Genomic DNA, 12,910 nt, shown 5'->3' with positions numbered 1-12,910 from the left:
GAATGAATCTTTCCCTTTACAGCGGAAAGTGCACTGTATGGAAGTTAGCAGGGAGATACTGACGAAAGTAATGCTGTGACGGAAGAAAGTGAGACATCCCTACATTTCTCAAAATTAAACTGCATTTTAACTTATAATATCTGTCCCGATTGTTATTTTCTCTCATGTCTACAGACCGGACACTGAATAGAGTGTACCAGAAATGAAATATATCTTTATCTACCGCAGTATGTGAGCCGATGTCCAACACAGTTTGATTTTATGCTAAAAGTCAGAGATCTTACATTACTAGAAGAGTCAACCAAACACTGGTTGAATCACCTAAAACTTGCAACGCAAATACTGCGGAAATGCAAAGCGCTGTTGATGTGTGACTTTCGCAGAGTGGATTGGTAGTCAAGGACTCATATTGTTAACTAACAAACAGATTGTAATAAAACATAAAAATTGTATTTTTGTGCAAACATACATTTTTTAACTGGAAGAATGTCTATTGATATTAACAAACTAAAAGGAAGGTAATTTAGAACGTCAGTGGTTTTTGTTGTAGGATTATAAAGTAAGTCGTTTACGAGATATCGACTGCGAGAAACTGGCCACTGTGGCCGAGCGGTTCTAGGCGCTTCAGTCCGGAACCGCTCTGCTGCTACGGTCGAGGTTCGAATCCTGCCTCGGGCGTGGATATGTGTGGTGTCCTTAGGCAAGTTAAGTTTAAGTAGTTCTAAGTCTAGGGGACTGATGACCTCAGGTGTTAAGTCATATAGTGCTTAGAGCCTTTTGAACCATTTTTGACTGCGAAAAGTTTCCACACCGACAGTTTTTTGTGCCATTCATCCTGAGTAGTCGATAGATTCTATGTTGTTGTGTTTGCTCACAGTGTGCTTGTGTATTCCTTGAGTGCCTGCGATTTGCTGGTCAGTCAGTGTGCGGTAGTTCAAACAGGTGGTCGTGAGTCGACGCCGATATGCTCATGGTGTGTGGAAAGTGTAGCAAGAATGCAGTTCATTCACGTACGGTGTATGCGGCAAGATCCCAAAGGAGATCAACCATCTCTGTAATTATTTATCAACCTTTTCAACCAGTTACGTGGAAGTGGTACTGCAACACCTACACAACGTAACAGAAGGAAACAAGTGACGACAGGCTAGGGGGAAATTGATATTCTTTTTGCTGTTGCAGTTGATTCGCACCTTAGCTTTCACAAAATCGCACAAGGAAGTGACATGTGTCAAGCAAGTATCCTATGCATTCCCAATGGACATAGGTTCCACCCCCATCACATCTCTCTCCATCAAAAGCTGCACTGGAACGATGAAGGAATCGTGTTAATTTCTGCACAGAGACATTAACACAGGTACCCCAGATATATCATTTATCTTATTTCGTGACGAAGCCACATTTACCAATCGTGGGCAGTTGAACCGCCGAAACATGCACTCTTGGTCTGTTTACAACCAGTGTTGGCTTCGTCAGATGGAACGTCAGCGTCCATGGAGTGTAATGGTGTGGTGTGTGGGGTAGTGAACCATCAGCTCATAGTCTGTTTTTTTATAGACGGAACACTGAACGTACACAAGTACCGCAGCATCCTAACAGACCATCTTCCACGGATACTAGAGGACTAGGAGGAAGATGTTTCTTCTACAAACTAGGGAGGACCCTGTGGTACCAAGACGATGCCCGTCCAGCCCATAATGCACAAAGTACTACGCCATGTCTTCACGAATTGCTTCCAAATTGCTGGACTGAAGACAGAGGACCTATACCGGATCTGACGCCTGTAGACTTTTTTCTGTGGGGTGAAAGCTGAAAGACGCCGTCTACGAGGACATACTAACTACACCCGATGATATGCAACGACGTACTACTGCAGCCTGCTCGGACATCTGTAACGAAATGCTAACATGTGTGCAGCAATCGTTCTATACTATAATAGCCTGAAAACGTGTACTGCCGCTGCCGGTGGTCATTTGGAACACAACCTATGATAGCCAATTCTCTCCTTACTGATCAGGATCCATATAACTAATGTATGCACTTGCGTTGTTCTTCAGTGTGTGCTACCACGGGTATTGTACAAGTGTCGGTGTGGGAACTTTCAAAATACGATATCTCGTAAACGGCTTGTACTAGAATCCTGCAACAAACACCACTGACATTCTTAAATATGAGCCCCGTGAGTACCAATAAATTCAGTGAAAACCGCACGTCAATTGCACTTTCCATTTCCGCAATATCTGCGTTGCAACTCTTAGGTGATTCACCCTGTTAGTTGCTTAATCCTACGTATATTCTCGGAAAGCTCATGAAAGTAAAATTAAAGAGATGCGAGCTCACGCGAAGACAGTAAACAAATCGTTCTTCCTCCATACTGTTCTCGCTTTGAACAGGAAGGAGGGAAACTACAGTGGCACAAAAAGAACCCTCCCCCACATACCATGAAGTCACTTGTGGAGTACAGATGTAGACGGTGCCTTTCAAAATAGCAGCCCGCATCTCGTGGTCGTGCGGTAGCGTTCTCGCTTCCCACGCCCGGGTTCCCGGGTTCGATTCCCGGCGGGGTCAGGGATTTTCTCTGCCTCGTGATGGCTGGGTGTTGTGTGCTGTCCTTAGGTTAGTTAGGTTTAAGTAGTTCTAAGTCTAGGGGACTTATGACCACAGCAGTTGAGTCCCATAGTGCTCAGAGCCATTTGAACCATTTCTTTCAAAATAGCAGATACGATTGCAATCAAAGTCAGAACTTTTGGAATAGCTGTAGTTGAGGCTGACCATTACATAAGAGGTCAATGCATTGAATTAGTGAGTGCAATATATTGAATTATGTAATATTTGTGGCTTAGTCAGCCATCATATCAGGCTCCAAGAAGCTGTTCCCAGAGCAGTGGAGATGCAAGAAGTATGTAGATGACGAAACGTGGTGTGAGGTACCTGTGACAGATGTTGGATTCGGTGCCATTCCAGTGAGAAAGACTGCCTGCATAATGCTATAGCTCTGTGATTGGCTGCTGTGTTCGGAGCAAGGGCGCCAAAACGTTAAAGTATAGTTACTATTATTAGTTAAACTACTCATTGGAATGACTTCACTTTTTAATATAAATATCTCTCAACAGCTGACTATCAATCAATCATTTTAGAATTATTAAAAACAATTTAAGTCACAAACAAAAGAGCGTCGAAATTGCAGACGAAGCACTTCGGAAGCGTTCGGGTCACGCCTTTTTTGGTATGGCGCGCGAAGTGTTTCAGGCTGTTCGTCACTCTGGATTAGGCAGTCGAGAAGAACAGACATGTTGTCTGTCGTAAGATGTGTTTCCAATTTTTATTTAAGTTCATGTTCGTCACTCTGGATTAGGCAGTCGAGAACAGACATGTTGTCTGTGGCAGGATGTGTTTGCCAGTATTCAGTATTAAAAGATTCACTCCGGTAGTCATGAGGCACAGACACGTGCCACAAATAGTGTAAAGCCACATTTTCGTAAACATTGTGTTTGATCATGTACTTTGCTGTATCAGAAGGTGTTGTATTAAGATCATGTAGTCTTCTCGTGTGGCTATATTAAAATACGCGAGTGGCATCCCAAAGAAGTGATACATTATTTCAGAACAGAACCTCGCTAAAAGTCAGTTTCAGCCTCAAGATACAGAACCTAGGACCTGCGTGCTGTTTTTTGCGCTGGGGACATCAACTTGATGACAGCAGGTTAGTGAACTACAACAGAACCTTCGTATTCCACACAGTGCAGTGGAAACAACTAGGCGCCTCACGTGTATTGCATGCACAGAACAAATGTGATCAGTGACACGTCATCTGTAGTAACGCAGAGGAGGTAAAGGGGGATGATCGTTATTAACACCAGCAATCAATTAATTCTTCCTTTCTTGCAGTAATTAGTGAAGAACAACTGCCGTGGCGGGCATGTCAGCCTGGCAGCGGCAGAACCTTTGGCCGGCCCCCTCTATACTACACTCCGCATCACGTGCGACGCTGGACGCTGCTTTTTTTCGGCGCGTATCTCAGAGCAGATCGCAGCTGCGCTGCGTAATTACGCAGTTAATCACTGCGGCTAGCAGCTCGCGTATATCACGCGCCTCGGCTGGCCGCAACGAGCATGCGCGCCGAAGCCTGCTACGTCCGCCAACAGCCTCCTCTCTGAGCGGACGCTGCCTTCTCTACGTCACAGAAAAAGTGGTCAGCGGCAGATTACCTATCGTCACATTTACAAACGACTTATCTTTCCGAAGACGAAAACTGAATTTCGGAAACCGATTTTCGCTGTCAAGGCGTCGCACACGCATATTCAAGAGGCCCGCCAAACACAATCCGTGCCTGTAGTTCTCATACAGCGGATGATAGCGCGCGAAACTGCTCGAACCTTTACTACTGTATGTCCAATTTCTGTGCCGCTCTCTAGTTCAGTTTCAGGAAACAAAACGACCAACACGTCTGGCGGCATCGCCTCTAGTGGGCCGCTTGAATTAGCACGCGCAACGGCCTGACTGGCTAGCTTAAATGCTAATTAACTCGGAACGGATCAAGGTATCTAATTTCTTTCTTAACAGTTATTTCTCAGCGCATACTACCTCGATAAATCCTTAAAAGCTCTTTAGAATATTTCTAACAACCCCGTACACTGCTGCACCCGTCGCTCCTCCTCCTTCATTCGTTCGTCTTGTGCAAGAGAAAAACCATATACAGGGTGTTACAAAAAGATACGGCCAAACTTTCAGGAAACATTCCTCACACACAAAGAAAGAAAATATGTTATATGGACATGTGTCCGGAAACGCTTACTTTCCATGTTAGAGCTCATTTTATTACTTCTCTTCAAATCACATTAATCATGGAATGGAAACACACAGCAACAGAACGTACAAGCGTGACTTCAAACACTTTGTTACAGGAAATGTTCAAAATGTCCTCCATTAGCGAGGATACATCCATCCACCCTCCGTCGCATGGAATCCCTGATGCGCTGATGCAGCCTGGAGAATGGCGTATTGTATCACAGCCGTCCACAATACGAGCACGAAGAGTCTCTACATTTGGTACCGGGGTTGCGTAGACAAGAGCTTTCAAATGCCCCCATAAATGAAAGTCAAGAAGGTTGAGGTCAGGAGAGCGTGGAGGCCATGGAATTGGTCCGCCTCTACCAATCCATCGGTCACCGAATCTGTTGTTGAGAAGCGTACGAACACTTCGACTGAAATGTGCAGGAGCTCCATCGTGCATGAACCACATCTTGTGTCGTACTTGTAAAGGCACATGTTGTAGCAGCACAGGTAGAGTATCCCGTATGAAATCGTGATAACGTGGTCCATTGAGCGTAGGTGGACGAAACTAAAATGAGCTCTAACATGGAAATTAAGCGTTTCCGGACACATGTCCACATAACATCTTTTCTTTATTTGTGTGTGAGGAATGTTTTCTGAAAGTCTGGCCGTACCTTTTTGTAACACCCTGTATAGGGATTCACTACCTTTGAACATTACTTCCCTGTTTGACAACCCAGTAATACACTATGTGGTCAAAAGTGTCCGGCCACCCCGAAAAACATACGCTTTTCGTATTAGGTGCATTGTGTTGCCACTTCCTGACAGGAATTCCATATCAGCTACCTCAGTAGTCATTAGACATCGTGAGAGAGCGGAACGAGGCTCTCCGCGGAACAGACGGACTTCGGACGTGGTCAGGAGATTTGGTGTCACTTGGGTCATACATCTGTACACGAGATTTCCTCTGTTTCAGATGTGATAGTGAAGCGGAAACGTGAAGGGACACGTATAGCACAAAAGGTACAGGTCGACGTTGTCTGTTGGCTGACAGAGACCGGCGACTGTTGAAGAGGGTCGTAATGTGTAAGAAGCAGACATCTATCCAGACAGTCACACAGGAATTCCAAACTGCATCAGGATCCACTGCAAGTTCTATGACAGTTAGGCGGGAGGGGACAAAACTTGGATTTCATGGTTGAGCGGCTGCTCATAAGCCACACGTTACGCCGGTAAATGCTAAACGACGCCTCGCGTGGTGTAAGGAGCGTAAACACTGGACGATTGAACAGTGGGAAAACGTTGTGTGGAGCGACGAATCACGGTACACAATGTGGCGATCCAATGGTTGTGTGTGGGTATGGCGAATGTCCGGTGAACGTCATCTGGCAGCGTGTGTAGTGCCACCAGTAAAATTCGGAGGCAGCGGTGTTATGGTGTGGTCGTGTTATTCATGGAGGAGGATTGCATCCCTTGTTGTTTTGCGTGGCACTATCATAGCACAGGCCTACATTGATGTTTTAAACACCTTCTTGCTTCCCACAGTTGAAGAGCAATTCGGAGATGGCGATTGCATATTTCAACACGATCGAGCACCTGTTCATAAAGCAAGGTCTGTGGTGGAGTGGTTACACCACAGTAACATCCCTGTAATGGACTAGCCTGCACAGAGTCCTGCCCTGAATCCTATAGAACACCTTTGCGACGTTTTGGAACGTCGACTTCGTGCCAGGCCTCACCGACCGACATCGATACCTCTCCTCAGCGCAGCACTCCGTGAAGAATGGGCTTCGATTCCCCAAGAAACCTCCCAGCAGGTGACTGAACGTGTGCCTGCGAGAGTGGAAGCTGTCATCAAGGCTACGGATGGGCCAAAATCATATCGAGTTCCAGCACTACCGATGGAGGGCGCCAAGAACTTGTAAGTCATTTTCAGCCAGGTGTCCGGATACTTTTGGTCACATAGTGTACACATTATCTGATGGAAAGTATAGGGACACCTAGACATGGAGTGTCTACCCTACTCTTTTATGAGGGCTTGAACGCTGCTGGAGACACTTTCAACGCCGAATCTGAGCAACTGTGGATGATTGGCAGCCCATTCCTCCTCGACGGCCGAAACCGGAGTATGTAGCGAAGCAGAACGCTATGTCCTGGAGCGAAGTCGACGTTCTAACTCATCCCACAGGTGCCCGACTGCATTCAGGTCGGGAATCTGAACAGGTCAGTGCCTTTCAGCAATGTCACTGTCGACAGAACACTGCGTCACAGATGCTGCTTTATGTCACGCCGATACAATCATCATCTCCCAAATGTTAATCTACAGTAGGCAGCACACTGTGCTGTAGAATGTGTTTATATTCTTGAGGGCAGTAAGAGGACAGGCGCTAACAGCGAAGAACACTACCCTACGGTAACACAAGCTGCTCTATACTTGAGTGCTGGCGCTACACATGATGGCAGGTAACGTTCTCTTGGAATTCGCCTAGCGCAAACCCTTACGTCGGATTGACGCAGGGTCTAGCGTGATTCATCACACTAAACCACTTGTTTCCAGTCATCCACTGTGCAGTGGCTCTGTTTGTACACTATCTCAAGCGTCTTTTAGCACTGAGTAGAGAAATGTGTGGCTCATGAGGAGCTGCTCGGCCACTGATCTCAATTCCTTTTAACTCCCTACCAAGAGCTACTGTGCTAGCTGGGCTGCTGGTAGAGCGCTGGAACCCACGAACGATTCCTCCCGCTGATTTTATGCTATCTTTTGGAACCACCCTCCGCTGTGCTGGGCGGTCCCTTTCCGTCAGCGTATGGTGTCTGCCTGGTCATGGTACAGCTGCGTAGTTGCTTGGAGCATCCACCTCACCATCACATTAGCAACAGTCAGCTTGAGCAGCTTTAGAAGTGTTGAAATGTCTCTGATGGATATGTTACTCGGTTGACATCCAATGACTACTCCATATTCGAAGTTAGTGAGCTCTCCTGATCGAGCCATTTTGCTTTCATTGCTTCTCAACTGACGAAACAATATTTCTCGCCTCTTTTTACACTGGCGGGTCCGCCTCTCCTGACATACAGTGATCAATTCCGCGTTACATATGAGTGTTCGACTACTTTAGACCACATAATGTGTTTCCCCTCTGCACCTTGCGAGATTCGCGCGACTTAGGGGAGAGCTTGTTGGACCAGGAGAAGCAAGCATCGCACTGAAAAGTCATTTTGACAGGAGAGGTACTGATACAGGGTCGAGTAGTTTTCAGAGACTGACAGCTGAAGATTTTCCATTTGCCAGGTCCACTTAGACGGTGCATGTAAACTAAAGTACAAGGTCGTAGTGGTTACTTTTGCGTCACCTGTCTCTCTCTCGTATGCTTCGGGACTCAATGTAAGCATATTGGATACTTGGAGCGTGTTTGACAATTCGGTTCTACTCTCCATCGCCTTTCCGGTATGACTGCAGACTTTCCACCTATAACTCAGAGAAATTCTCTGGCAAGGAAAACTGTAGGGAAAGCCACGACTGCAGACCTGTCCAGGCTCCTGACAAAGAGAGAATTGATAGTTAAATTTAATTTACATTTCCGATCACAAATTAGGATTGCTTGTCAAATGACGAACCTAATTATATCAGTCACGGTTTGATGAATCCGAAATTTGATGAAACTAGTTTATCAATATATGGTGTAAAAACAAATTTTCCCAGCGATCTGAGACCGCAGATGGCAAATGTGAGTGGAGAGCATTCGACTGGTGGGAGCGAGAATTTTATAGGACTGCAGATTACTTACTGCTAATAATTTGCAAGACGGTGAAATTCTGTAGAGGTTCCGAGCCATTAGCTTTGAATTTCAGGCTACGCCTACCTCGGTGCGCAACAATGCAAGGCTTTCCCGTCCTCAAAGAACTGCCGCCACTTCTGTCTCCCTGACTGCAGAGTTGGGAGGTCGGTCTGTCACTGGCTGAAACACACTGTAATCGCCGCTCCAGTTTGGTTGGATACGAGACTCTCTTTCTGCCGGCGAACGTCTACTATGGCGAGGTTTCCGAATCTACAAATGCGCTGAGACGCTCTCAGCACCCCGATTCGTAGCCCGAGCCACGTCATGATAGCAGTAGCGCGGGTGCTGCCACCATTTTCAGCATCTGTGCGCTTGCTTCCGTTATTTGGTAGCATCCACAGACCGATCAGTTCATTTTAGTACCGAAGTTTCTCTCAATAGAACGCTTGCAGCAATTTCGGTAGCGACTTCCGAGCGATGCAACCATTCACATCTCGATCAACAGGCTGTACGACTTTTTCCCTGTTGAAGCCATAAGCTAGTTTGTGTTGCCTTTGTCTGGGCTTTCGTTCAAAAGCAGATCTCACGGCTGTAAACCATTTCCCTTTCGATTGCAAGTTCTAAAGTTCCTTCACTATTTTCTGTCAGCTCACACTCTCCAAAGGTTTGGACGAGTTGTTATGCATCGATCTCTTGTAGAGCGTAACAGGGTACCTCACATTTTCTGTGTTTTATGGTGAATGTATCTGAATCATGGATCAGATGTGTCTGCTGGTCTGCAGCAAAATAAGTTTTTATTTATCAGTCGAAACACCTGCTAGACGAGAAGCAGCCCGTTGTCACTACGGCCGAGAGAACAGAAGGTTGGCAGGTGAAGTTAAGATTGCAGCCAATAGGGAATCAGCAGCAGGGAGTTCATCAACACCGTTTCGCATCACATTTCGTCCAGTTTAAATAAACAACATCTACATGCCCAATCAGTGGTGCTGGTGTGTTGCATTTTGACCCGACAAGTTGGTTGTAGTCATCTATCTGTTCTCTGTTTATTCGTTGAAGTCATTCTGCTGCAGTCTGTCCATTCCCCAACGCCAACTGCAATACCGGTGTTTCAAATTATGACGGTATTGGAGGACTGTGTCTGTTATGATGCAGAATGTTTATACCGCTCTGCAACAACCTGGCACGCCTTGAGTTTGGTAAATTAAAAAAAAAACTAGAAAAAAGCGAGTAATATCACCAACCGCACCATGCGTTTTGTCGGACTTTGTATCTTCTTTAGTAAGTTAAATAAACTGCTTAGGTGTATTTAACTATTGCTAAAATACAGCGCCATAGATGAATTTCTACTCCTTCGTTGGGACGCAGAATAAACCAATCGCTCATAGCAGACAGACAGTACAGGTTACATAAGAAGAACGTCTTCTAGTTCCGTGGACCTCCTCTGCCAGACTGACTTCCATGACGAACAGACCTTCTCCGTCTTCCAACAGCAAAGACTACTGCTCAGTGACTCTTCCACATTTTTTAAAGTAATTCCAGCCCTTCTACTGCGTAGTCCACACGATCCCGAAGAATCTTTGCCACGGACCTTCGGTCGTCTTGGTATGAACCAGCGTAACTCGGAACACGTCGAGCCACTAGTATTTTGTCAGCGGCCACTGCCAAACTTAGCGATAAACTTGATTGCAATGAAACTGCAGCAGCCATTATTCAATGGCGTCTTTCTGAGAGCTAAAGCGTAGTTACCTCTACTACCAAATGTGATACCAATGTCTCGACCACGTGACTATCGCGGTGGGCAGAAATAGAAAGCGACTTTAAGTGTTTTAAAAATGTGTAAAAACTTGTAAGAATCTCTCACGCGGGCGACAGGCCACTTGTTGAAAAAACTGCCTCGCTGAGCCTCGCCTGAGGATCCTGTGAGCCAAACTATCGAGCGTGGGTCAGTGGCGTCCCACTGACCCTGAGGACCTCTTTGTGTCCTAGAAAACACCGTCAGCAAGTGGCTCGCTCCGAGTGCCTCGGACCTGGCTTATGCAGGAGCGAACACAAGCGTACGAGCACCGGCGAACCAGCATCCACTCTGGTGTGAACGGAGGCAACCGCGAGCAAACTTCTTTTCGGTTCGCATTCACAAATGCTCGCTCGTGTTCCACTGGTTGTCAGTCTTTCAGGGAACCCTGAGTGGTGGTTGGAGCGCTCTCCGCTTCGGCGCATGCAGCACTTAGAGGATTCGGCTACCATTTCGGCCGCCAAAAACTGTTGCTATGGAGTGGTCAGAAGAAAATGTAATTTTGCTCATATAAGAATGTACGTAAGGCCTTAGCAATTCAAGGGACTCCCAGCACAAAATACAGAACACAAAGGGAGCACGCTTCGGATGAAGTTACCGAGACATACAAAGGCCTCTGTGGGTAGATATGGAAAGAGACTCTACGTGTTCTAAAGCTGCGTATAAACTTGCGAGCTACTGGAATTTGAAAAATACGATACATTATTATTTTTCAATCAGCTGGAAAAGCACTAAGGATGCACAAGCTTTTGCATGCACCTCCACAATAAATTTCCTTGAAAGGAAATAAATACAAATACTTATCTATTATGTTAACTGAGTAAACATAAAATAAGCAAAAAAGCGTAAGAAAATTTCATCGTTCTCTTGAGTTCTGTTCAAGGTAGCTACATTTACATCACTAGGACAGCAATGTTAGTTTAGAAGCTTTTGATGTAATAATCCTTCCAAAGGGTATATCAGATTTATGGAGTAGCCTATAACGGACTTTATATGCATTTTACATATGATTATTCGCACTTTATTGACACTATGTTCCTTTTAGAAAATACTTCACTTTTTTACATAATTTATGTCATTGTGCGGACATGAGAAACTACCTGAAATACAGCAGTTACTGAAATGCGAAACATTTTGTTGGTTAATTGTCTCCAGTTGCTAAAAATCCGTGAGTAAATACCAGCCTTCCCTCACGTTATGTTGCTCGTCAGTAATTAGTGAACTGCTTTTAAATTTCTCCCGTAATTGCAATGGAAAGACAGCTAAAAACGTTCACAGACATACGTGCGAGGTTTATGAATTCTGTTTAACGAACGATGGAGCAGCAATTCAGTGATAACTTTACTATCTCCACGTGTAAGGCGCTTGTTTCCCTATGCCACTTCGTTTGCTTCGTCAAACACAGCGCTTTCGTCATGGAAAATAAATCTGTTTGAATATCACAGTCTTGCATCGCGGCTATAACTACGAGTATTGCCCAGAAAGTAATGCACAGCATTATTTTCTTTAGCAGTTGTTTATTAAACATTATGAGAATTACACACACGAAAGAATGATGTTTTTCCTACACACCTTATTTTTCACGTTATCTCCATCCTGTTATGGCTTCCCTCCAGCGCGAAACAAGGACGTGTAAGCCCTGTGAGTGCCAATCTTTGACCTGGTGGCGGAGTCAGAGTCAGTGCTTCACTGTGTGAATCACCTCCTCAAAAAAAAAAGTTCAAATGGCCCCGACCACTATGGGACTTAACATCTGAGGTCATCAGTCCCCTGAACTTAGAACTACTTAAACCTAACTAACCTAAGGACATCACACACACCCATGCCCGAGGCAGGATTCGAACCTGCGACCGTAGCGGTCGCGCGGTTCCAGACTGAAGCGCCTAGAACCGCTCGGCCAAACTGGCCGGCCAATCACCTCCTCATCGTCCTCAAAATGTCTTCCACGAATGGCATCCTTTAATGGCCCAAACAAGTGGAAGTCCGAGGGGGCTAGATCAGGGCTGTCAGGTGTGACAGCCGTGAATGGTCTCCACGACCGCTGTACTTCTGCCGACAGCAGATGCTCCATAGACTTTGCACAAGCGTTTGTGAACATTTCCCACAGTTTATTTCTCAGCAGCGGGAAATTCAATGACTGTACGTTCCTTGTAACGTACATCACCTACAGACGCCATTTTGAAGCTGTCCTGCAGCTACGCTATCTGTTGGAAGTGACGGAAACTTGGCGCGCTCACTCAGTAGACTTCAAATACATACGTAACGTTTCGCACTCGTAGCATTGTTTTCGGCTGAGAAAAAAAATGCGTGGCAACCATCGTAGTACTGTATCGAATGAAAGCTGCTCATTCTCTGGTGTTCTCTTCCGGTTTCTCCAACGCAAAAATCTCGTTCAGAGGTGCAAGTGAATGGTGAAGAACACTGCTAAACTCCATTCCAATGCCTATTCTCTAGTGTTCACTCCCGTTCGATCCGGTGTAAACGAACCGCTCGCGAGCCACGCACGCATTTACGAGCAACGTGTTCGTGAAATGTTCTAATCATAAGCTGCTCGGAACCGAGCGCGCGCACA

This window comes from Schistocerca piceifrons, chromosome 7, assembly GCF_021461385.2.
Source record: "Schistocerca piceifrons isolate TAMUIC-IGC-003096 chromosome 7, iqSchPice1.1, whole genome shotgun sequence".
NCBI classification, from domain to species: Eukaryota; Metazoa; Arthropoda; class Insecta; order Orthoptera; family Acrididae; genus Schistocerca; species Schistocerca piceifrons.
The sequence above is the reverse complement of the archived record's forward strand: the minus strand, read 5'-3'. Positions refer to the sequence as shown.